General features: G+C 36.1%; 1 protein-coding gene across 21 annotated transcripts in view; it reads left to right on the top strand.

The window, feature by feature from the left end:
* NRXN1 (neurexin 1) overlaps nucleotides 1-27,563 on the top strand; it is a 1,178,968-nt gene that overhangs the window by 251,042 nt on the left and 900,363 nt on the right. The gene's annotated exons all lie outside the window — the stretch shown is intronic.

Raw genomic sequence — 27,563 nt, 5'->3', positions numbered from 1 at the left:
TCTCTCCTACTGTGATCTCTCTCTGTAAAATAAATAAATAAAATCTTTTAAAAAAAAATATATATATGTTTATAAAAAATAAAAAATTAAAAAAAAACAATTGATAATAGTAATTTTACTTAGGTAATAAGAGAGATTTAAAAATTGGAGGTGTAACATTTTAGAGAAAATTCATCAATTAGTTTAATGGAACTCATACAAGAAAATTCTGTGTAAATTCTGAGGGTATGCTTAAAAAAAAGGTAAAAATATCTTTGAAAATACAAGCAATGGGTCAAAGTAAAATGGTTAAAATGACAAGGTTAAAAATATAAGGATGTCTGGGTGGCTTAGTCCGCTAGGCGTCCAACTCTTGATTTTGACTCAGATCTTAATCTCAAGGTTGTGGGATTGAGTCCCGCATAGGGCTCTGTGCTGTGTGTGGAGCCTGCTTAAGATTCTCTCTCTCTGTCTCTCTGAAACAAACAAACAAATAAGCAAACTGTCTGTATTCTAACATAGAGGTCAAACACTCTAGAGTCATAACATAGTGACTTTGGACTTTTTGTGTGGTTTTGAGTTTTCTTCAGCATTCATTCTGTGAAACCACTTGTCATTCATTCCCACATATTATATACAAAGGCTCTTCTAAGTTTAATTAAATATAAATAAATGTTTAAAATTTCTGTGTGTGTCTGTGTGTGTGTGTGTGTATCATGAATTATCACAAGATTAAAATTGGGAATTGATCACAACAAGTATTTCCTGAACAAATACCATGTGTTAAACACAACCTCCCAGGGCACTTCAGATTTCAGATGGTTTTGATACATAGTTTTCAGACACACAAACTCTCTCTCTGCCTTTTAGCTTATTCCTACTCCCCTGACCCCCTAAAAAAGCAGATGTTTCTTCAGGTCAATGTGACTTTCAACTTTGGCCATCATTATAGAAAGAAAAAAGAAATTCAAAAACTACTTTTTACAGGAACCCAAACATAGCACAAAATTTGGTCAAGCTTCATATACGTTCTTGCAACAAGTACAAAATTACTCATTTATTTACCAAATAAATTATTTTGAGCATCACTCTGCTGCATATATCAATGACTACGGGAGATTCATCTATCTGAATCTTTTCAAGCCCCACAAAAGAAAAAAGTTGCTGAGAGATATAGATATATAAATTTGTACCAAGATGTCTAGATATATTCTACTGAAAAAGAAGTAAAATTACTAAAATTTCAGCACTTGCTTCTAACAACTAAACTATCACTGGAGAAAATGCTTCTTGAATTATTTCATCGAGATCTTCTAATCTCCTGATATTGTAGGTTAAAATTAGAATTTAATTTTAGTTATTTTTAAAAAGATTTTTACTTATTTATTTGACACAGAGAGACACAGCGAGAGAGGGAACACAAGCAGGAGGAGTGGGAGAGGGAGAAGCAGGCTTCCGGCTGAGCAGGGAGCCCAATGCGGGGCTCAAACCCAGGACTCTGGGATCCTGAGCCGAAGGCAAATGCTTAACTACTGAGTCACCCAGGCGCCCTCAAGTTTAATATTTAAACATTATTTTTTAGTGACTTTGTAAGCTATTATTCAAAAGAGAGCTGATATAAACTGTTGTAATTTTACTGCATTTGAGGCCCCAGATTAACCTTGTTGTAATATCTGATATGGCTTCACTAGTTTGTACAAAAATATCAGTCAGTACGTGATTTCAGTGGACTTTATTTTGAAGGGAAAATGTGTTCCTCATTTAGATTTGTATCCTGTAGTATTACAATTTTCTTGATACAGTGTTAACATGCTGGGTCAGAGAGTTTCAGCAGCCCAAAAGATGGGTAGTTCAGAATATAAGCCCTGGATCAGAGATACACGTATATAGTTATCACTCTTTTTTCATGTGGTGCTGAGACTCAATTGCTTGTCTGAATTATTTGTAAGTTCTCTTAAGACTTGAGAAAAGCAGATTTAAGAAGCAGTACCTGGTTGAGCAAGGTAGAAGTGTATTCCATTTATACAAAGTAGTTTTCGAATAAAAAATGCATTTTGACTTACTGAGGAATACGTTGGTTTGGAATATTATTTAATGGCCTAAATTTTCCAAGTCACAGCAACTAAGTTCACAAGTGTTTTCACGGCTGTCGGAATCTTCTAAGAGGTTAGTTAAATACAGCTTTTTTTTTTTTTTTCTTCCCAAGTTGTTTTTATTATTACTTTCTCTAAGTAAACTTTTTATTGGGTGATTATTTCCCAAAATACTATAGTTTGTTTTATTTCTTAGTAAATGTTTTATGGAATAATAAGATATATCTATTTTTAATGAACAATTTCTACTAGTCTCCTTCAAATAAATAACAAATACCAAGGAAATATTTAAACAGTTGAATTCTTATATGGACAAAGGAGCCTGATTAAGTATTTATGGACAAGGAAACTCTTGTTCTTTCACCTTACACTGGAAATTTTTGGACCTTTTTACAGAGAATGGTTTATCTGAGAGTGATCATTTTCTCTGGCTAAAGCTTACAGCCAAGGTAAATTTGAACTACTAGAAGCTAGCATTTATGTAATGCCTAAGATGTACCTGGGCTATGATGTACCCTTGGTATTGTTTACATTTGAGGTTAGATAACTCTTTGTTGAGGGGGTTGTTCTGTGCCTTTAAAGTGGTTAACAGCGTTTTAGACCTCTACTCACTATCTGCCAATAGGAACTCATACCTTTCTTATAACGAGCAAGTATGTTGTAAGATATTTTTACATGTCTCCTGGGGGACAAAATCTCTCCTGGATGAAAATCACAGTCTAACTGAACCTGGACATTTGTTGTGTCATTACTGCATTTCTAATACCATGTGCAAGACATGAGAATGGTAAGAAAAAAATCTGTAGCCAATCTTTCATGTAGCAATAAATCAAATTATGAACCAACCAGGCGGGGGTAAATGACAAAACAAAAACATATGGATTAATGACATGGTTATAAAATAAAAATAAAAATTCTGATCATTAATGTGAAGTAACCATGACATTGGGCCCTTGGATCTGATCAACTTTTATTTATTTTTTTAAGATTTTATTTTTAAGTGATCTCTATACCCAACATGAGGCTCGAACTCAGAACCTCAAGATAAAAAGTCTTACGCTTTGTCAACTGAAACAGGAGGCACAATCCAATCAGTAACTTTTAAATAGAAATATCTTGGAAACTTCACAGAAATTCTTTAACACTGAGAGAGTTCATCTGTTACTTCATTTGTGTGGAATCACATGGGGAAAGCCAGACTTTTTAGCAAGTACTGCCCAAGTGTGAACGTTTCATCTGGCCCTCAGAGCATTAATCTTCTATTAGCCATCTAGATGGCTAGAGACAGACAGAGAGAAGAAGCTTTGATCGTCCTTTCAAGAACCTCTCCTGGTATTCTACTGTTTATGATACTTACATCATCTTTGTGTCCAGAAGGTCTTTGTTCCAGAATTGCTTATGTCCAGAACAGAGTGACACATCAAACAGGAGAGGATAGTTAAGAAATTTCTCATTTATGGGTTTGGGCAAACCAGGCTATTAAAGAAGCATGGAAATTAATTTTAGGAAGTTCTATTTCTCTATCAATAGTGGCCATTTTAGGAGAATTTAAGCATGCTAAAAATTGCATCATAGGCATGCACGAAGGCTATAATTTGTTAACTAATGTACCCAGGACTACAAAGGAATATCTTAAAAGTGAGTACATAAATACTGAGTGTTTCAAGATGGAGGGTAGTTTTTTTTTTTTTTTTTTTAGGTCAGGTGAATCAGAAATGGTTTCATGGCCAAGGTGAATGTAGAGTTCAAAGAAATCATAGTTATAGAATAAACAACATAAGCCAAAAACATAAAATCATACAGAGAAGAGAAAGAGGAAAATGGGGGAGAAGAAGGAGGAGGGGAAGGAAGAAAGGGGAGAGAATGAAGGAAGGAAATAAGGAAGGAAAAAAAGAAGGAAGGAGGAGGGAGGGAGGGAAAGAAAAAGAGAGGGGAGGGAAGGGGTGGGAAGGAGAGGAAAGGAAGAGAGGAACAAAATGCAGTCATTCAGTTGGAAGAGGATTTTCTAAGTTTCCTAATAAGGAAAGAGACTGATAACATAAAAAGAGAAGAGAGAAATAAACGAATGCCTTGAACACAGTGGATAAGAGCACATCTAGATTACTGTGTCATGATGAAAATTGGCTGTTTCAAAGTGTGGTCCCCAGACCAATAGCATCAGAGCCACTTGAGACCGCACTAGAACTGCAAATTTTGGGGCACCCCACACCTACTTAAGTAAGACCTCCAGGGCCCCTGGGTGGCTCAGTTGGTTAAGCTTCTGGTTGAGCATCTGCCTTTGGCTCAGATCATGATCTCAGGGTCCTGGGATTGAAACCCATTTCAGGCTTCCGCCTTAGTGGGCAGCCTACTTCTCTTGCTCCCTCTGCCTGCAACTCCCCATGTTTATTCTCTCTCTCTCTCCCTCTCTCTCTCTATGTGAAATAAATCAATAAAATCTTCAAAGAAAAAAAATAAGACCTCCAAGTGATTATGATGCTGTCTCAAGTTTGAGAATCACTGCTCAACAATGCAGCATGAATTTGAAAAGACTAGAGGTCCCATTTGGAAGGACACTGAGTCTCCTAAATTAATATAAATCCAAACTAAGCAACTAGTTGATAAAATTCTTTGAGGACAGTAATAACTAGAGATAGGAATGGAAATATAAATAAGGATGGATTTGTGAAGTTCTAAAGAAATTGCTTTTTACAGTTTGACACCTAAGTGGATCATTCATAAAACTGATTGGATGAGGTTGATGAGCAAATTGTTGTCTAATTTTAGCACCGTTAAGAATCTGAAAAAGGTTTTCCGATATAATATTGAATATAAAGAAAAAGTTTTTTTTTTAAATCCTAGTCTTCTGCTATTATACCATATTACCCATCCATAATGTTGATGTAGATGGGGAATTATGTATAGGTAATATATTGCATATTTGGCAATGTCTCCTTTGCATTTCTTTTAAAAATATGCATTCTTTATTTAAATACACTGACACAGATGAGATCTTTCCTCACATTTTCATGCTGCTGTTCTGGGAAAGTAAATTATGCCGTGATAAAAAATAAGTAATTGCTTCTTGTGTTTAATTGATTTTTTTATAGAAATTACAATGCAGATTTGATTAAAGGAAGATAGTGCATTACCTACGGTTGGTTCACAAGACACATAATGGTATGAGAGAGTGCCACCCAGCACAGAAATTATACCATCATTTTGCCTGAATGTGTTGAGTGGGAGATATTTAGAATTCTTTATGACTTATAAACACTGCAGAATGTTTCTTTTCCCATCTAAAGCAGGATGATAGGGACATCTATTTCCCAGCTATAACTTGTCCTGACTGTTAAGTTGTAGAAGCCATTTGGGGAGAAATAAATAATGGGAGACTTTAAATAAGAAAGAGTATTGTGAATCTGATACTGAAAAATGATGTGCCTTGTTACAAGGTCACTCCTGAAGTTTGCTAGTTAGGCTGTTTGAGTCAGAAGAAACATGAAAAGTGCCTATAACCAGACCAAACAAACAAACAAACAAAAAAGATTAGATTCTAGTTTCTGTTTACTCCGAGATTTCACAACCTTGGCACTATTCACATTTTGGACTGGTTAATTCTTTGTTGTGGGGATGGCCCCTGCGTGGTAGGATGTTTAGCAATATCCCTGTGTCTGTCTCCCAGATACTAGAAGTACAATCACAACCTGCCCCTGCAAGTTGTGACAACCAAAAATGTCTGTAGACATAGTTACATGTCTCCAGGGTTTCAGATTTGCCCCTAGGTGAGAACCATTGCTTGATTTCATTGAAATAAAAGCTTAAGCTATAAAAAGTTGCTAATTTAAACAGATAAGCAAGCAACAACAACAACAAAACAAACCTATTGCATGTAAGTCATCTTGGGTAATTCTGCTGCTCAGCCTCAGGTCCTTCTTGAGGTTCCAGATTCTTTTATGCATTCTTCTTTCTATCTTGTCCAGAAGTCCAAGAATATAATGTATTTTCCTCTCATTCAGTGAATACTCTCATCCAGTGGGCCCTTTAAATTTTATTTTGTTTATCTTCTGGTCTGAAACAGCGAAGTCTCTTCAGCTGTCTGTTTTATATCTTTGAAAGAAAAAACTCCTTTGTATTTGAAAGGTTTCATGCTAATTCTTATGGTAATAAAATCAGGGAATAAACAAGGGGATATGATGAAGATTTTCAGAATTTTGGGGTGGTTTTAGTGTTGTGGTTTCTGAGGAGTTAAAGTCCTACTAACTTTGGATTCCTGCTTTCATATGTGAACATTTACCTTATGCAACTCAGCTCCCTTTCCTACCATTAGTGAAGCCTCATTGGAACCTTAAATCAAAGATGGCCCTGCTGTCCCCCACTGAACATGAAGATGTCAAAGCAGAGGAATAATGATCTTAACTCAGTGGACATTAATGCTTCATTGATGACCACACAACTGAGACATAAGCTTTCTCTGTTATGTAGACATGATTTCTTTCTCTGGACATTCCCGTACCATTGATAATCATGTACTTATACTCATATTATTAACTGTTACAGGCTTTCATCATTAATCTTAAGGATTTTATTTTTGTTGGTTTTTACACTATTATTTCATTACAAATACATGTTAGACCTTTAAAAACTTTGATATTTGTTCTCAATAAAAATCACATCCACTGGGGCGCCTGGTGGCTCAGTGGGTTAAAGCCTCTGCCTTCGGCTCAGGTCATGATCCCAGGGTTCTGGGGTCAAGTTCCGCATCGGGCTCTCTGCTTAGCAGGGAGCCTGCTTCCTCCTCTCTCTCCCTCTGCTGCCTCTCTGCCTAGTTGTGATCTCTGTCAAGTAAATAACTAAAATCTTTAAAAAACAAAAATCACATCCACTTTCCAAAAAATCACATCCACTTTCCAAAATGTTTTCTAATCCTACTATTTATTCTTAGCAGAGGGAAGTATTTCTCATTAATTGATGTCAATGTTTAGACTGTCTTCCTACCCAAGTAATGCTCAGCTCAATATCTGGTGTTTGGTAGGCTCTCATTTAACCTGAGATATATAGTAGAAGGACGGCCAACATTAAAACTATGGTAGTAAGACTCAAACACCAGTTTTCCTGCTTACTGCTTATGTGGCTTTGGATAAGTCACTTAACTTTGTTAATGTTTTAATTCCTTTTTATTTAAAATTGGTATTGTATCTATAATACAGAATTGTTGAGAAATTTTAATTTTGTTAATTTATGCTCATTAAATGGAATGTTTTCTTTATAAAATATTATATTTTATTTCACTTGATTCTTTAACTCACTGAACCACCCAGGCGCCCCTCAATTTCACTTGATTCTTAAGAAACCATTGACCCTTTTTTGTAATATAAGTCTACTGTCATAGTATTTGAAGAGTTTATACCTATTTTTCCATTAATAATATTTCAAGAAATTTATTTCTCTTTACATATTCAGCTATCACCAATGTCATCCCTTCTCATGTTTATGTTAGAGAGGATATAAATGTATCCATTTTACTGGCAAAGAACTGAAAGACAAAATCATCATGGTATTATCATACCTGATAAGATAGTTAAAACCCACGTCGTCATTCCTCCAGTTTTAAATCTGCACTGTACTGGCATAGAGGAAGAAATGGTGATAGAGATAAACATGATCCCTGCCTCATGGGCTGAGAGAATCTTGTGGAAAAGGTAGAAAATTAAACAAAGATTGATGATAAAGTTTTTTTTAATTATTTTTCTTCTGTCACCCAATTAGTAATCATGTTTAAGATTTATGTTCAGCTGGGCGCCTGGGTGGCTCAGTGGGTTAAGCCGCTGCCTTCGGCTCAGGTCATGATCTCAGGGTCCTGGGATCGAGTCCCGCATCGGGCTCTCTGCTCGGCAGGGAGTCTGCTTCCTCCTCTCTCTCTCTCTCTGCCTGCCTTTCTGCCTACTTGTGATCTCTCTCTGTCAAATAAATAAATAAAAATCTTTAAAAAAAAAAAAAAAAAAAAAAAAAAAAAAAAAGATTTATGTTCAGCTTCTTTACCTTATAATTACTTTCCATCCTTCCAAACTTCAGTTTTCTCACACATAATTCTAATTTTACAAAAATCTCCAAAGAGATTATGTCTTGCCCCAAATCACTCAACTAATTAGTTCCAGAGACCCTAATGTTCTCCCAAAGAAGTGTACTTCAAATGGTACTGGTATTTTTATATTCTTTGAGAAATTTTTCTCTTTCTTTAGTTTTTTGTGCATTCTGCACCTCCCGTTTAATTATTCATAATGCCCACCCACATCTCAGTTGTGACAGGGCTGTGTTTTCAGAGCACATTTTAAACCTATGTGGAACAGAAACAACAATAGAAATGTTTGCTTCTACAGGTTTCTTTGTGGTTCTGAATGACAAATGAGACGCCGACCTTCTGTTTCAATTAATACAAGCAGATCTAAGACGCATGGAAATTGCAGTTTGGTATAAAGGGTATAATTCTAATTTTTAAGCAAACAGTATTTATTAGCATAGGTCTTAATTTTGAAATAACTTCTAAATTACCACAGTCTGAGGAGTATAATTGAGGCTGTGCAGGTTGAATATACCACAGACAATTTTTTTTTTAAAGAAAATCTTCTGAATAGATAAGGATTCAATTCATCACTGAGCTTTTCTTCAGCAAAGAGTCTTCAGTGGCCTCCAGTGTGCATTTGGCAAATTTAGGAGTGCATACCGAGGACCAAACGGAAGGGGAAAAGCCCCAAAGCGAGAGGAAAATCTGGGCAAGAAGATGAATCCATATGCGTCCTTTGGAAGCCAATTGAGCAGATGGTGCTATTGACATTCTGTTACAAGTGTTGGGAAGCCTAGCCATTATTCTCCCTGGGATGGGAGACCTCATCTTTCCTGCATGGTAGAGGGTTATACAGGCAAAACTAGGATTTTTCGTAGCAAGAAGCTTGGAATCTGCTCTGGTATTTAGATTTTTTCTATCCCACAGAGGGATTTCTCCAATATCTGATTCCACTGTTAGTATTTACTTCCACATTTAGCTGTGAACTGCAGAATCTAGCTCTCCAAAGCTTTTCCTCTTAGTACATGCCTTGCTTTTGAGAGTTGTTTTTGTTTGAACCCGTTTGGGTTGCATTTACTACTGAAAGAAGTAGCAACCAAAATCAAGTTTCAGTTACTATTTTTCTCTTGTATCTGTTGAGTTTTTATCATTTTTAGAAAAATTACTCCAAATGGGAAAGCTCAAAAATCAGGAACCAGTATGTATTTTATCCTATGAATTTGCTCTCAAGGAACAATGAAGTCAATTTTCTTAGTGAGTGATGTATGAACTCCTTGAAATAGTGTATCTCTAATGTTTTTGGTTTTATTTTTATTCACGTAGCTGGGAATGAGTCACCAGGAATTGGGATGTTTGGGAGACCCAAATCCAGAGAGGAAATGCCCACTAAAAGCAAACTTCAAGTGATATAAGAGATCACCATCTCTCCTGAGTTATTAAAGTAGCCGCCGATTCCAAATATCACTCAGGTTCTTTGGGTTGAGATTAGATTCCCAAGAGAAGATGAACAGAGTGGGTAAGAACTGAATGGGAGATGTTTCATAATTTGGAAGCCATGGAACAGGTCAGTCTGGTTTCTGTCTGAGAATGTTGAGGGGTGAAGAAAGTTAAAAGCAGGTAATCCAATTCTTTGGTAGAGGCTTTGAGGTCAACATGGCAGGAGAAACCAAAGGACCAGATTTACATAAGTTTAAGAGGTCAGCATGTCAGTAGCAGAGACACAGGTAACAATGGGCTGGAAAATGATTTATCCTGCCTTGGCTTGTAAAGCTATTCATTCTCTTTAAGAAACATAGTTTGGAAAACCTAGAACTCAGGGTGTTTCTGTCTATCCAAACTAGGAACAGGAGAAATGTCATGTTCTAACACGATCCTTCTTCATCTCACCACCTGTAGTGAAGTTCAAGTTTGATTGCTTTAACTATTCTGTCATTTAGTATCTTGGGTAAATGGCAGTTTTCCCTATGTACTAATTCTTTTAGAAAATAATTACTTCTTTTTACCTAAACTGGTTGGCTGCGGGTTTGATGCTGAGCTATCTGCTGCCCATAGTTTACCTTACTCTTCTTCCCATATTCCTTCAAGATCAATGTGGGTTTGTGATTTTTTTTTTTAATGTGAAGATTCCATTCATTAATATTGCCGCCCACTGTCTCAGAAAGGCCCTGCTGTTACTTTCTGGTTTCTTTTAACTTTGGGATTATTTATTTTAGATCATTCTTTCCTACTGTAGCATGAAGCAATATTTTAATTTCATTGTCAAAAGATGAAAGACGTAGGAGTTAGTTACAGTTGTGTTTGCCCTGTAGCTGAGATTGAATGGAGCTGGAATCTATTTAAACTTGCATTGTGCTTGCAAGTTGGAACTTCAATGAATCTTTGTTAAATCCTGTCATTTATGGTTGCATTTAATAGAAAGAAGCCTTTTTAGAGGTCACAGCCATGCTGTATTTGCCTTTTCTTGCCTGTATGTGGCGGAGATGGGAGCCAGGAGATGGGAAATCAGATTTGGGGTCCAAGCAGTTAGGTATAGAAAGATGTGGCTACCTGTGTTTATGTAGGAAAATATGAAAATGTATAAAAGATGTAAAATTATGATTTAAAAGGTCCACCATTCTGGAATGTATGAAATTAAAAAAAAAAATTTTTAACACACAGACCTTACAGAAGCTATCCCTTTGCCTTTAATGTTCTTTTTCTCCTCCATCCCATTTCCCTCCCTTGAATCTATACTTCTCCACTCCCTACACCTTTCTATTTCCCTATTATCTTTTATGTAACACCTTTGTTGAAAAAGTTTTCCATGACCGCTCAAGCCTTTAATCACCTTTATTATAGCGTTTATGTGGTAATTGCTGAGTTTACTTGTCTGTGTTATCCTTGCACATTGGAACCTCCTTATAGATAGGATGCATATTAGGGACATATGGATAACTACCATGTGTACCATCACTGTTAGTTTGGAATTTCTATCTTATTCTCAGATTTGGTTTTGAGGAGCCATCATCAAAAGGTGTGTGTCCTTGTCCTTGTGTGCTCCTGTGTTCTCTCTCTTTCTCTCTTCCCATCCCATACATACACACACTAGTACACACTTTGTCAGTAGAAGATATCTTGGAAACAAGAGCCTGTGATATAAGTTGCTCAAAACTGATGACCTTGTCCTTGTCGACTAGCATCAGGATTGTATGAATATGTTTTGTGTGGAATTGTTACATGACACTGATGCACTCTAAATGGGATGCTCTTGGGAAATAGTATGTAAAGAGTGGGGAAGGCAATGATGCAGATAAGATAAAATACCCAAATGAAAAAGCAATATTTACTTCCTCCTATTTTGGAGCACAAAACATTTTGGGATCTTTATCTCCACAAACTCACAGTAAATTTGTATATAGAAATGTTCAAGGCACTTTCATTTAATCCCATGACATCCCTGAGAAGTGGCGAGATCTCCATTCTTGGATGACAGAACTGAGAATCATGGACTCAAAATGCTTCGGAACAGGACACCAGAGCCAAAGGTACTCCTCATCCTCTACTTCACAAATGCCCATACTCGGGGAAAACAATTATATCATGGTGTGGTCAGGAAGAAGAAAATGATTTTACTTTAAATTACTTGGTAAATTAGGGTAGAGGCTTTTGTTTTCTTATTTTGTGTTTTCCTGAAGAAATGTACCAGAGATACACAGAAGAGATACTTGGATGCTCTAAGATATTTCAGAGTATTATTGGAATATCTGGTCAAGCTGATTGAAATACACCACGATTCTCTCATAAAGCTCTCTAGAGATGGAGACAGCAGCATTTCTTTCGACATCTCTTCTCAGTTTCATTAAGATAACTCCCCCTCTCTTCTTTCCACAGATGTTTTCCCAATGGTGAGGGTAATAATGTTAAAGCAGCAACACTACCTACAGCTGTAAATGCTTTCATCTTTGCACATCATGCTTGCTGCACTGGTAGCGAAGGCCATTCTGTCATCTTTAATTAAAAGCACACAAACAAAAACAAATGAAGACATTTCCATCTCTTCTATGATTTTAGCCTGTTGTCCTATCTCACTGTTCTGCCTTTAAGCAGATTGACTTCCCTAATTTGAGGGAAGGTTGGTTTACCGTTTGTAATTCTTACATAGACATTAATCAGTATAATTAAAATATGATAGCATCTGGATGTTGAAAGCACAGGTGGAATGTGTTAATGTAGAAGACAAAAAGAGGGAGTCTGCCACAGAAATTCTCTCTGTCTCATAGAGACATGGGTGCACGCTTGCACGTGCGCGTGCGCGCGCACACACACACACACACACACAGATATGCCTCCGATCAAAATTGAAACTATTTTTAAGCAGGCAGAAGAATAATCTAGTTGCCAATTCCTCAACAAGGACTGTCTAAATCCTGTAATCTTACTTGTCTTCAGTTTGATGGGGCTATAATGGCACAGAGGCAAAGGAAAGATCATTATTCTTCATTTGTTCCATTTATGAAATTCTGCCCGAAAAACCAGGCACCATGTTGGCAGGTGCTGAAAAAAAAGTGTACTCAAAGCTTTCCTTCATGTCTTTTCTCGAAATCGGTAGGTATTGAGAATGTGGATGAAGCCTTTTAGAGCCTGGCATTTAAACTGAGCCAATTTGTTATAGAGGTGAATAAAAACAGATTTTGTGGTGTCAGTTTTAAATAGACCCTCTTCATTTAAGGCAGCCACGTGCCACACATTCTGTGTTACATGGATGGCTTTCATTATATGCATACATGATTTTTAAAAATATTATAAACAGGGTTGCTGTTTATATTATAAAACAGCAACCCTGTTTATAATATATAATATATATATTTATATAATATGTATTATATAATATAATATATTATAAAATATTATAAATAGCAACCCTGTTTATAATAATTAAAAAGTTTATATTTTGTACTAAATCTTTGGATTACTAACATCACATCCCAAGACTTCTGGAGTCAGTCTGTAGTCATTCTTTCCGTTCTGCTCATCCTGACATGAACTCTTCCTCCCACTCTGTATTTGGTAGTTTGAGGGTGCGAGTGAAAAGATCTGCTCCAGCTGACTCTGGAGAAAAGCAGGGGCATAGCTGTTTTACCACACTGGGACTCAAGTCATATAAGAAAAATGCTTGGCTGTGACATAGCCTCCGGGAATAAAAGTAGATACAATAGTAGCTGGACAACACTGTGGCTGATCCAGTAACAACTCTAGGGTAGTCTCCTCAGAAACAATGTTCTTCACTCTTTGTACTAGAAATCCCTTGTATCAGAAACTCATGGGGCTACTCGATGTCAAGCTTTGAAGCTAAAGAATGAAAGCTTTCTGTACTGTGTGAGCCTTTCCACCTCCAAGTTTCTGCTTGTTCAGGATTTTGTTTACCTCATTACTTTTCCTTACTGTCTTCCCCTGTTTATTTGTTTGTTTGTATGTTTGTTTTTAAGTTTTCATGTGCCCTTCAGGGTTAGCTTCTGTTGAGACTTATTTTTCTGACTCAAAGACAGCTGCCTTCTTGTTTTGCGCTCATTTCCTCTGTGTGTATGTTCAGAGAGAGGAAGAGAGAGAGGAAGAGGGGGAAACTGAAAGGGGGATCATGGACTCTTTGATGCTGTTTCCTCTTCTTATAAGAACACCCATGTGTTCAATTACTCCCCCACCCCTTATGACCTCATTTAAACTTAATTACCTCTTTTTTTAAAAAAAGATTTTATTTATTTATTTGACACAGAGAGAGATCACAAGTAGACAAAAAGGCAGGCAGAGAGAGAGGGAGAAGCAGGCTCCCCACCAAGCAGGAAGCCCGATGTGGGGCTCAACCCCAGGACCCCGAGATCGTGACCTGAGGTGAATGCAGAGACTCAACACACTGAGCCACCCAGGAGCCCTTAATTACCTCTTTAAAGATTCTATCTCCAACTACAGTCACATCAGAGGGTAGGGCTTCAACATATGAATTTGTGAGGCACAGAATTTGGTCTTTAATACCCTGTAATAAGTGTCTCTTTCATGTGTTCCAGAAGAAACAATATCAATAAGTATATTGTCCCCATGATGGGCCCTCCTGTTTTCCCTACTACTGTAGCACTTTCCAAGGCCCTCATCATGTCTTTTGGACCCTGTACCATTAACCCCATAATATGTTCCTTGCATATGATCTTAACTCCATTCCATCACAAATCTACCTAGAAACAAATATTATTTTGCCACACTCAACCCTAAAGCCTTTTGATGATTCCTGATTACCTACAGGTTAAATTTCAACCTGTAGGTTGAACATACATGGTCTTCCATGATCTCTTTATCATAACCTATCTCAAGCCTTATCCCCTACCACTACTTACCCCAATGCTTTAAGTCTTAGTGATTATAAGTTGCTGTGCTTTTTCGTACTCATCATGTTTTTCCATGCCTCAGTTTCCTCTACCTGGAACTGTTTCTACATTCTTCTCCTGAATCACTCCTGTGCATACATAGTATCCACTATTGTCTCCTTCAAGAAATTTTTTTTCCCCCAGAATCAAGTAGCTCTTATCTCTGCTCCCAAAGGAACCTGTGCACATATATATCCTAGTATTTGTGATGGTATAGTAAAAGTATTTGTTTCTACATCTGACTTTTTGACTAAAATGTAACAAAAGAGTTAATTTCTTCAGTGTCAGGGTCTGTTGATGATTCATTACTTAGCATAATGCCTGGTAAATTGTTTATTTACAATTTGTTTATTTACAATTTGTTGAAGGAACCTTCAATAGATCAATCTGATAGTCTCTCTTCCTCTCCCCCTACACTGACACACACACACACACACACACTTCATCTTCCCAACACATGCTGTCTATCCATCTGATACATACACACAAATGCTCGACAAACACTACTTCCACAGAATTACCTAGATGTCATTTTCTAGGATTTTGACAGATTTGAGATCTCAGCAGGAAACCTGCTCGACCTGATTGTATGAGGCTTTGAATATCTGTTACACGTGCCTTTGAGAAAGTGGAAAGTAATCTTTAAATATGGCACAAATGGTGGATGCGGAGTTAAGAACAAGGAACAGAATAGGTTTACTCCCAGCTTGCTTTCCTTTATGAATAGGTGGAAAGATAACAGATACACTGTCCACAAACAATGGCTGCCTACTCTTATGATTCCTGTCAAAGGATAAGCCAAGTAAAGGGATATGAATATGTCTGTGGGAGACTGGTGGCTCAGCATGAGTTATTCCTACCCTTAGAAAGAAATACCATGCTTATGCGTGAAGACCAATAAACTATTACATATATTATGAAGTGATTTCTGTAGCTAATGTATTACAGAGCATAATGTTCCAAATAACAACTCACTGTGAATAGTGGTTACAATGTGGAAAAGAAGACAGGGAATGCTCTTCAAATAGAACTTGTGACATCCATTTTACCCAGATTTGTAGCTGCACTGTGATTTATCTGGGGGAGTCCGAAAATAAGAGTGTCCAGGACAAAATAAAAAGAACAGACTGATCTCTGATTTTGTTTAATTCTCCTAGGATATAGGCTTAGCCAGGAGTATAGCTGAATATTAAAACAGCAACAACAACAACAACAACAAAAAACCCATAGACTGAGAGCTGAAGAGATCCCCAGTAGGTGCCAAAATTAACAGAAGGGTCCGCTGCAACCAAGAGCATCAGCTATATCACCAGTTTAATAGCATCCCTATGCTGGCTGAGAACCAGGACATGAGATTATTCTTTATTTGATAGTTGGGTTGGCTGAGGATTATGTCAGTGGTTTGTGATGTAAGCTTTAGGGGAATAAGCACTTGGCTGGGATTCAGGGTCAGCAGAGGGAATATATTATAATGGAAAAAAAAATATCAGGATTCAAGTCCTGGATCAGTTGTTTAGTACCTGCATGATCTTGAACAAATCAGAAAATTTCTCCATAATTCACCTTCTTCAGCTGTAAAATGGGCATGACAATAATAATAAGATAGGTGATAGTGGAAGGGAAACAAATTCCTTCCACATCTCTGAAGCCTCAGAAACATGATAGAACTTTCACAAATGTTTATGTTCGTTTGTACAAATTTTTGGTTTTTTCCCTCTCATAATTGTTTGGTGGCTTTGCCTTTTCAATAGCCATTATTTATTAGTTAGCTCCCCTCTTCGTTCATTACCTTTTCTGCAACTATTGAAGCCTTCTCACCCTACTTCAGAATCTTCAGAAAAGGACCAGAGTGACTGGCATCAGATTTAAAAGAACCGATTATTACTCTAGGAAGAAAAATGATTAAATAATGGAGAGGAAAACCATAGAGCCCTCTGTCCCCCAGAAACATTTTAGTCTTCTTTTCCTGTGCTTCCAAGGTCGTTACATATAAGTGAATAGCATGTTATATAACTTTATAAACTCTACAAATTAATTTTTGTTAATATCCATGACTCATTGTTAGCATCATACACAGAAGTGTGGAAATAAAAGAAATTCTTCTAGATAATACAGCCAACCTAAAGGAACTCAGCAGCCTTTTCTTAATATTTTTCTTCTCTCAATTTTAGAAATAACCCATGGTATGAATGGAACCAATTTTTTTTTTATGGGAGTTAGTTTTGTAAAGCTTCTTTTATTTAGCATCTGCCTTCCAAATCAAGAGAAGAATATGTTTTGTAGTTAATTGTACACAGGAAGCAAAAGAGCAGAAGAGAATATATCTACTTAATGACCTCATTTTAGGTGGTAATAATAGAATAAAGGTGACCAATAATTTATTTTCTAGGTATCAGGCACTGTCAAAAGATATCTATATCTATCTATCTATCTATCTATCTAAACATTAGGGTATATAGATCCCTTAATTCAAGCAAGCATTTCACCATCTCTATGAGAATGAAGTTAATATCCACCAGTAATCCATTTTACAGCAGAAGGAACTTAACCAAGTAGCTTAATCAAGTACACTGAGCCAAATTTGAACTAAGGGAGTTTGGATCTTAGCACACCCTCTTAACTAATATGCTAAAAAATGTATAAAGAATTTTAAATTAATTTTCTAATCATGTTAGGAGTACTTGACATTTAAAGAAGCCTGTAGAGAATTGTCTTATAAAGTAAAAACTTACTGTCTCTTTAATCTTTTTACAAAGTCCAGTTTTCAGAAATCAGTTTAACCAGGACCTACCCCTCATTTTTTTTTCTTAATGCTGTTACATTATTGTTGTGATGGTACACAGTTAGGGCTAAGTCAAGAACAGTGTTTGAATGCTTACTGCCCCTGATTCAGTCTTCTTCCTTCTGCTGCAAAGCATTTTATTCTCTTTCTGCATATTCAGCAAGAAGTGTTTGGAGACACTTTTCCATAAATCCTTTGCACTTCTGTATATCTTGCATAGCAAGATACTGGCTGACCTTTTTTTCCAGACTATCATTTCTTTTTTTTTTTTTTCTTTTTTAAAGATTTTATTTATTTATTTGACACACAGAAAGAAAGATCACAAGTAGGCAGAGAGGCAAGCAGAGAGAGAGGGGGAAGCAGGCTCCCTGCTAAGCAGAGAGCCCAATGCAGGGCTCCATTCCAGGATCCTGAGATTATGATCTGAGCAGAAGGCAGAGGCTTAACCCACTGAGCCACCCAGGTGCCCCCACACTATCATTTCAATAATGTTTTATCATGAATGTTCTTGGAACATAGATTATACTGTTTCTGTGGGTTTCCCTCCCTGCACACATATTGTCCAGTATAATAAAGATAACATTTTCTTTGGAGCAAAGAGCCAGCACATTTACTGCCCATTATAAATGACTGGTGCTTACTAAGCTCAGATTTCCTCTCCTCAAACATAACCTACAGCATATGCGGGTGCCATCTAGCATTCTTTGCATTTCTCTGTGGAAAATGAGGATCACAGAACCAGTACAAAAAGTACTGATACCCTGGCTACTGTTTTGCTGCAATTAATGAACTGTTCTTTATATCTGATCTCAGTTGCTGTAGTCTTCTCCTAGCATTTATGAAAACTAAAGTTTAACTTGATAGCTTTCAAGTTGAATAAAATTTCAGAGCCTTGATAGTCCTTGACACTAAGTATGCACAAAATCCTGAATCCAAGCATATTTCCAAGGGTTATATGAGCTGGGTATTATAAGTAGTGAAGTGGAAGAAACCCAGAAAGTGGTCACATAAAATTACAGTTGAAAAAAATACCCAAAGTAGACTTACTGCTTTTCATTGCAAGATGAGTCGTATCATACACACAACATGTAATTAATGCATTATAAAATGTTCAACTTCCTATTCAACAAAACCCCGAACAAAAATTAAGAAAATAGATAAAATGTTTTTACATATTGAATAGGAAAAGTGGTTGAAATTCAGATATCCAACATCTAAGAAAAATGGAAGTAGAGTAAGGCTAACCCTTGATGATGGAATAAAAATTAGAATAACTCTTTTGGGAGGCAATTTTCAAACTCCTTAGTCATTGTAATTTTAAAATTAGTTAAATAAGTAATTAGAACTTTACATAATGATTTATCTAAAAAGATGATCATGGCATTGTTATTCACACAAAAAATAAGAGTAACCTGAATATGTAATAAAAACTAAGAAAATAAACTAATGGACAATCCACATAATAGTATACCAGAGAGTGTTTAATGTTGTGTAAAGTTATTCAGCTATACTGGTAAGTGAAAACAGCACATTACACGGCATTATGTATATAGTGTTTTTATTCTTTATTATAAATATATATGTATTTAAAGACAGTCCTTTTCACCTTAAAATTTTAATTTATTTTCTTTTTATTATGATATAGTTGGCATAGAATATTGTATTAATTTATAGTGTACGCTGTGTTGAATCGACACATTTATATATTACAATATGACAGTCACTGTAGTATTAGTTAACACCTCTATCATGTCCCATAATTATCACTTTGTGTTGAAAACAATTTAGATCTAAACTCTTGGAAACTGTATAATATTGTGGACTATAATCACTGTGCTGTACATTAGACCTTCAAATGCAATCTTGAAGGACATACAACACAGTGTAAATAGCACAATGTAAGAAAATGTGGTATGATTATATGGGGTCTTTGCTCTGTGTACCTGCATTTTAAAAAATTTCTAAGACCATGTACTGCATGCAAAATAAAATGTTACATTTTTAATCTATAGGGACACTGCTATACTATTTGCCAGTTTAAAAGGACTTTTTTTTTTTTTTTATGTTGTCCATGTCACCTGTAGTCATTAAGGAACATGAGCACTTCGCATAAATCTGTGCAAGTGTAAGAGGTAGGGAATCTGTGGCAGGATGTTCTTGAAGCACTTTGGATTTCTCAATGTTGAATATATCCGTCTTTCAAGTTTTTGTCTTTACTGATACTTCTTCTGCTAAGACCCCAGGAATCATTTAGTTATTTCAAATATCATCTTCTTCATTGCTTTTATTTAAACCTTTTAAAATATCCTGTCCCTTTTCTTTTGTTAATTCCAGCAGCCTTTGGTGTCTTCCTCTTGTCTCACCAAGATTCTACCTGAAAATAGAATTAGTTGTGGGCCATTATTAGGCCCCATATTCTATTATCAAGCCATGTGTTTCTTGAAATTAGGCAGGACTTATATTCTAGGACAACACCGTAACACAGTTGCAGACTATTAAAAAGCAATTACTGGGCACCTGGGTGGCTCAGTGGGTTAAGCCGCTGCCTTCAGCTCAGGTCATGATCTCAGGGTCCTGGGATCGAGTCCCGCGTCAGGCTCTCTGCTCAGCAGGGAGCCTGCTTCCTCCTCTCTCTCTGCCTGCCTCTCTACCTACTTGTGATCTCTCTCTGTCAAATAAATAAATAAAATCTTTAAAAAAAAAAAAAAAAGCAATTACTAAATTATAACTGAATTCTGCTTTTACAAATTAGAGCGAAAAGTCTTTCCTAGTTGATCTCCTTTCTTTTTGTTTTAAAAACATTGGGCTTGGTGAATTTCATTTTCTTTTCATTTTGTCCTTTGAATGAAGAGAGGCAGATGCACCTGTAATGATTCATTGTTTTTACACCTTCAGTCGCTGTGGAATCCGACATGATTGTCAGCAGCACCTGCTTCTGATGCTGCTAAATGTGTCTGAGGAGTCTGGTGACTGATTGTATCGCAGAAGCTCATCAAGTATTAAAAAAAAAAAAATGAGGTGACTAAAAACTACTGTCTCCTCTCCAATTATGTTATTAATGACACAGTACCTAACTCCGGCTCAGAAACTTGCTGTAAGATTGTCAGGAAAATGAAGATGATAGTGTTATCTAATATTTGTGTTAAATTGTCTACATTTTAAAGCATTTTCACATTCAGGCTTTTATCCTTATAGTAAACCAGAGGTCAGCAGAGCAACTTTATCACTCCTTTATAAAACTAGAGACACTAGTCTCAGAATGTGTTTGACCTCTCCCAGCCCTAATTCTCAGTCCACTCTATTTTCTTTATTTCATCAGGCTGCTTTTCTGACCCTTGAGGATTTATATCAGTTAGAACTTAGCCTTTTCAGATATTTAGATACTATGCAATATTTTCTTTTGTATTTTCCTTAATAAGAATGTCAAGTATTTGACATTTTTCCTTTAAAATATACTTCCGATGTTCATGTAATGCCAAACAACCAGGTACAGATTAGAATGCTTTTGTTCTACCATACTTGACTTCCAAAATAGCTTACAGGAAATTTATAGTAACAAAGTAGCCAGTGGTAGTCAACAGGGGCTGAGCCCCAAAGGGATTCTGCTTGTTGAATGTTATCAGGAGCTTATCTACCATCTGTAGGTTATTCAAAACTCAAAGCTCTGTCTTGCAAAGGTTTCCCTTACTAACCTGGTACAGTCCTAGTAAACTGATCTCAAAAGGTTTGCTTTTGCTTTTAGGCACTTGACCATGAAAACTTGAATACCATAAGTATTTTTACTTGATTTTCTTTAATCCATTTAAAACACATATCCCATTTGCTGAAAGGCATTAAAAGTAATATTACAAAAAGACATTTTACCTCTTAGAAGTTTTCCTTATATTGGAATATGTATATTCCAATAAGAATAATTGGATCTTTGCTATCTGTATTTAGAAAGTAAATATTCATCATAAGAAAATATATGCATCATTTGAAATGGTTACATTTGTCTGCAAGCATACAGATGACCTTCTAACTTTGAAAGCCAATTCTAGTGAGAGAAAATGGGCAGATTTTCTTAGGCAGATACAAGAACAAATAAATGGTCACTTAACTGTACACTGCAATCAAGGTTTTATGTACTTTAAGACCATTAGCTTGTGTCTCGTTTCTTTGCATGGAAGTGGAATTGGTGGACATTGGCCCTGAGGGCTGAAGAATATTGGATTCTGACACTGTAATGGGGTGGAATTACAGTCTCAGAAGAAAATCTGTGAGGAGTCTTAACTGCAAGTGGCCTGGAGACTTGTGAATGTGGGTCCGCACTAATGAAATATGAACTTCACTTGGATTTTCTTATTGTCTTAAATGAAATGTCTGTTGGCATGAGTATTTACCTGTGTGTGTATGTGTTTGTTGGGTTTAGTTAAAAAGTGTTTCTGTTCAATCATTGATAGGCAGGGATGTTTAATCAAATGGATAAATTCCCACTGGTGGCTCAAAAGCTTGATATAGCACTTTAATAATCACGAATGTTCTAGATTAGCATAAAAAACTAATCCCTTTGTCCATTCTTGGCATTGCTAACAAATCCTGAATCCATATCAAATTAAGGAGGGCATGTGTTGTGATGAGCACTGGGTGTTATGCACAACTAATGAATCATTGAACACTATATCAAAAACTAAGGATGTATTATATGCTGGTTAATTGAATATAAATAAATAAATAGATAGATAGATAGATTTCTGTTAAAATTATAACATATTTTAATCTACTTAAATCCAGCAGAAAAAATATGCTATTTGAAATATGTGAATGAAATAATTTTGTAAAGTAAATCATTCTCTAAAATTTGTTTTTAAGTCTTGATCTTGATATTTAATATCCAATTTTTATATCAGAATTTTGTTTATAAGTTTTTCTTGGAATTGTTCAAACTTGTGCCTGATGATCCACCAGAAGCTAAAATGTGAAGGGACATATCTTGTTCTCAGTACTGTCAAAATGTCAGTCGATTTGTTCATAGTATCATTTTAAATGGCCCATTATGCAGTGACTCTACAATAATATTTTGGAATATTTACTTTATCTAAGATTTCAAGCATCTAGAGGTCAGAGACTGTGAAGTTTTTCTGTTACATTGCCAACAACCATACCACACCCAATTAAACAATGCATAAGTGGGTGCTTAGAATGATTCCCATTCTAACAGAAAAGAATCACCCTGAGTGAACTTGGGGATGTTTTCATGGAAGATTTAAACAAGAGATTACAAAGACACCAGAATGTTTGAGTTGAGACAAAAGTACAAACCTTTAAATACTGTTTTGTTTTTGGTGAACAAAGATCATTCTGATTTTCCTTTCAACTTGTTCCTTAAATGATTACTTAGAAAGTCTTATCTCTGTAGTTGGTAGTGACTACCACGGCAGAACTCTGACAGTGTCCGCTAATGAATATATCGGCACTTGTATCTTCAAAAGCAAAGCTCAATAAATAATTAGTCTTTATAGTTTTGTTAGTTGTTCTCAAAGTCACAAATGTGGGAATTTAGGAATTCTCAAAGTATATGTTAATGGAATGACAACAATTCTAACATGTGATTACTAATAATAAAGTAGTCGTTTTTCAGATCACAATAGAACAGAAGAGTTAGAGGAAAACTTTTTTCCCTGTTTTTTTTTTCAATTGTGTTATGTTAATCACCATAAAATACATCATTAGTTTTTGATGCAGTGTTCCAGGATTCATTGTTTTATGTACAACACCCAGTGCTCCATGCAATAGAATCTGAATTCGTCGGGTGGTTGAGAAATGCAAATCCAAGGAAAAGGTGAGATGCTCTCGGAGGAGAAAAAATTGTTAGGATGGCACAGAAGCAAAGAAAGCACAGTATTGCTGAGATTTTGGTTGTCATCTGGGGCCTCACAGGATAAAGAACTAGTCTCTCTGTCATTGTTTGAGAATCCTATTCATCTGGGATGCTTGTATTAACTGACTATATAGATTATATTATCAGATGGCTTGGCTGAAGATGGAAATGCAGAAATGGAAACATTCTTACCACACAGAAAATCAGACCATCTTGGAGTTATATTGAGGCAAATTATATTGTCTGTTTATATTTAATTTAATTTAATTTAATTTGTGCTTAAGGCTGGGGGTGGGGAAGGGGATGAAGAAGCAACATTCTTGCTCTTAGAAATTTATATACTAATAGTAAAGACAAGGCGAGAGAAGAAAAATATGCAATCAATAGGAATAAGTAAATGTATCAAGTTGTGTTCTTTGTGCTTGCTTTTATTTTCTTGTTTTAGTTTAGAGAGCAATAAGGTAGTTTAGAAATTTCCTTGGTGATTAAAGATAGGGAGAAAAATATACTGTATAATAACTGCCATCATAATAAGGATTTCATAAATGGTAAGAAACTGTTTATGGATGGGAAGCAAGTGATACATCCAAATTGTCAGGAGGAAGTAGGACTTGAGTCATTGGTTTCCAATGCAGTTTAATGGTCTGATTTTCAAGCCAAGATTCTTTTAAAAGCTGGAATTACAAAATACCTATTAAATGCATGGCTCTAATCAGTTGATTATATACCAGTTTGAAGTAATTACAATTTCCTTCATGATACTTATTTTTTGTGTAACATATGCCATACATGTACTAGATATTTCATGAGCATTATTTCATAAAAACTACTTTCAAAGGAAATGCACATTCAACTAAAATATAGCCTTAAAAATAAACATATGCATTTTTGTGTGACATGACTGTAGTAATTATTGTTTAGTGCTACTTCTGAGAATTCTATAAGGTTAAAGAAATTGAAATAAGATGACAGGCATATTATTTAACTGTGTTAAATATCCTCAAATCAACCCACCTAAAATGTGTTTAATTTTATGCTTCCCACTATTTTTTGAGTTGCTTAAGTGCATATATTTAGAGACTTTTGGGTAAACTTAATCTCTCTTACTCTGTCTCTCTCTCTTTTAAATAGATGCTTTTTTTGGGGGGGGGGGTGATGGTGATGAAATTTTAATATTCCATAGAGTATTTTTCTGTAAGACAAGAGAATCATTAAAAGGAACAAATATGACATGACTTTTTAAAAAAATTCTGTGTAAGTAAAAATACTGACCCTCATACCATTTGCAATGACTTTGGTCTTTACTGTCTTTTAACTGAATATATTAATCAATAGCCATAGGGAAAAAGGCATAAACTGATAAGAAAGTTAATTTAGTAGACAGGTTGTATGGGGTTACCTTACTAGGTAGCCTAGATAATGAGAACGGCCACTGGCACTTGGCTTGTTCTTTGGCAGAGTTCTTTTGCAGTCTTTGTGTTGCTTGTGGGTGAGCAAAAGACATTTGTGTTGAACAGAGTGCGACTCCAGCTGTGTGACTCAGCTCAGGGCCATGGAAACTCGACCTTGTCCTTCCTTCTGCCAAAACACCTCAGTTGGAAACAAATGGCCTGGAAATCCTCCCTCTCCTTGCTTCGGCCACCCCCCAACCCTGTCCCACCTGGAATTTGAGGTCAAAAAACAGGCCAATTTATGTAGTGAGCTCATCCCCCTGAACAAAGGTGAAGGGATTTGCGCTTACAGGTTCTGAGAACACAGGATTAGCTTGGGAGCTCACTGAGCTTAGCTACTACACTGCACCAGTGTTTCAGATTCAGCTTTTATTGATTCTCCCTTATGAAACATTCTGGAAGAAGAGGCGGAATTCAGCTCTGGGTGGTACAGGTCATTTATTTCAGGCCTTCTATCTAGCAGCTTCTGTTTCTAACCATTTCCCTCCCCTGAAAAGGGAGAGGAATATAGTTTTGCCTGTGAACACATTTAACTCCCTATACCTCTCTTGTGTCTCACTGGAAAATAATAATAAATGTTAAGAGCAACAACTTAGAGTATAAAGCTAAATATAAAATCTGAATAGAGGTCCTCTGGACTAGAGCTGAAGGAGCTATATAAATTGAGTACGATGGAGAGAGGGTTTTTCCATGGGGTAGAGAGTGTGGATTAAAAAAATGGTGCTAATCATAATGGTAATAAGGATTGAAATATTAAAGATTGCTATAATATAGAAATAAGAAATAGTCTTACATGGGTAAAGGAAGTAAAGTAGGTGAAGTAGTTGTACCACAGCTTGTTAGTAAGGTTTAATAAACCTTTCACTAATAAATTTTTGGCAAGAACGGAGCACAAAAAGTGTTGTTCTCATGTTGTCAAGGAACTGCACTGTTCTTTATTTGGCAGGATGAGGACAAGGCTCCCCTTTTGTCCCTATTTGTAGGACATAGAGTTTAGCCTCCTCATGCTGTACCTGACAGAGAAGCCCCAATGACACAATGCAGATGGATTTTATTTCACACTGTTTTTTCCTATTTGGGCCAGCTCCTTTTGTACCAGGGAAGTTCTCACTGTGTGAGTATCAGCCTGTATTTAAGGGATTGCATTTGAGATGTGGGAAACTCAACCAATCACCGAGGGTGGGTCAGGACGAATTAGGCATTGTAGGTGGAAAATCACATTCCTATGTCGTGCTCTGTTAGGGTTTGAAGAGCACGAAGAGTCAAGACAGCATTTATAGGTGCCCTTCCTTTTTTTTTGGAAGTTATATATATCACAAGAGCCTCTGAGCTTATTTGTAAATGCTCTGTAAAGCTAAGCTCATTTTGATGTCATTACTCCTGGTATTTTCCTGACTTTTAAATTTATGTTTATATATATATATATATTTTTGTTTTTTGTTTGTTTGTTTGTTTTTTAAATAGGAAAGTCAATATCATGAACAGCTTTTACTAGTCTTAGCAGCACGTGGCACCATGGTAAGCACATGATGTGACAAATATTTCATGAATACTTCTTGCTCATTATCAGCAGCTTGCCCTAGATAATGTGGAACGAATGCTGAAAATCCTATGATGCATGCCACTTTATTTTTTAAATTTATTTATTTATTTGAGAGAGAGTGGGGGGAGGGGCAAAGGGAGAGGGAGAGAATCTCAAGCAGACTCCTGCTGAGCTCGGAGCCCAACCTAAGGATTTCTAGAAATCCTCACCTTTTAGGTTGGATTAGGTTGGACCCACAAATCTGTGCATTCGGCAAGAACAACAAGGAATTTTGATTTATTGTCTGTAGATTGATTTGGAGAAAGTTTGTGCTCCAGGACTCTTAGCAGGTAGTGCCTGGTCAGCTGATATATCTTTATTGTCTATTATATGCTCATATCTGTGCTAGACATTTGCGTGATTGAGAAATTTTAATATTTTAAAATATACTCTCCCATTCTCTAAGACACTTACCGTACTTTAGCAGTTATTACTACCTGACCTTTTATGGTCCACTTATTTATTCTGTTATCCTCTGTGCCTGTTCCCTCCAGTATAAATTTTACAGGGCAGGGAGTCTGTCTGTTTACTGCATTATCTCCAGTGGCTAAGACCTACCGGCTGTGCAGAAAGTACTTAGCTAATGAATGAATGAACAGATATCCTCAAGTTCACCCCAAACACAGGGCCTTCCACAAATAACCCATTACTAAACATCCCTTCAAATGCCTAGCATTCTTTTAAATACTTTTTTTAATGAAAATACCTCCTACTACTCAAAATTCTTATTTTTATCAATAATCTATTTCCAAATTTATCTTCATTTATTTCCTGATAATACTATTCACATTTTCATCTGTACGTTTTTGCTTATATTTCTTGTTTGACTGAAAATAGCATAATTCTGCACCTTTACTTATTCAAATAAACAGACCTGCCTCAATCTCCTTCTCTTGGCAGCTTCTACTGACAGTTCAGATCACAATGAACTTTTCTCTCAATTCATGTATTTTTAAAAATCATGTTATTTTCATCTAGGCAACCAAACTATAAGTTTCTTGATGGTAAAGGTAATTTGATTGATTCATTCATTCTTTATATACATATATATGTATATATATACATATATATAGTAGGGGGTAGAAGGAGAGAGAGAGAGAGAGAACCTTAAGCAGGCTCCATACACAGCATAGAGCCCGACAGGGGGCTCAATCTCATGACCCTGAGATCATGATCTGAGCCAAAACAAGAGAGATGCTGAACTAACTGAGTTACCCAGGTGTTGGGATTTTGTGTTTTTGGAGAGTAATTTTGACAGTAACAAGGGGTAAATGGCATGGGGGATGGGGGGGTAACTAAAGATCATCAGAAAGTTTCTTTTGGAGGCTTTCTTGGTTTTCGCATGTAATCTCCTATCATCCTTCCAAGAGAATGGAACTCA

The sequence above is a fragment of the Mustela lutreola genome, chromosome 9 (genome assembly GCF_030435805.1).
Source record: "Mustela lutreola isolate mMusLut2 chromosome 9, mMusLut2.pri, whole genome shotgun sequence".
NCBI lineage: Eukaryota > Metazoa > Chordata > Mammalia > Carnivora > Mustelidae > Mustela > Mustela lutreola.
This window is presented reverse-complemented; position numbering and strand designations above follow the sequence as displayed.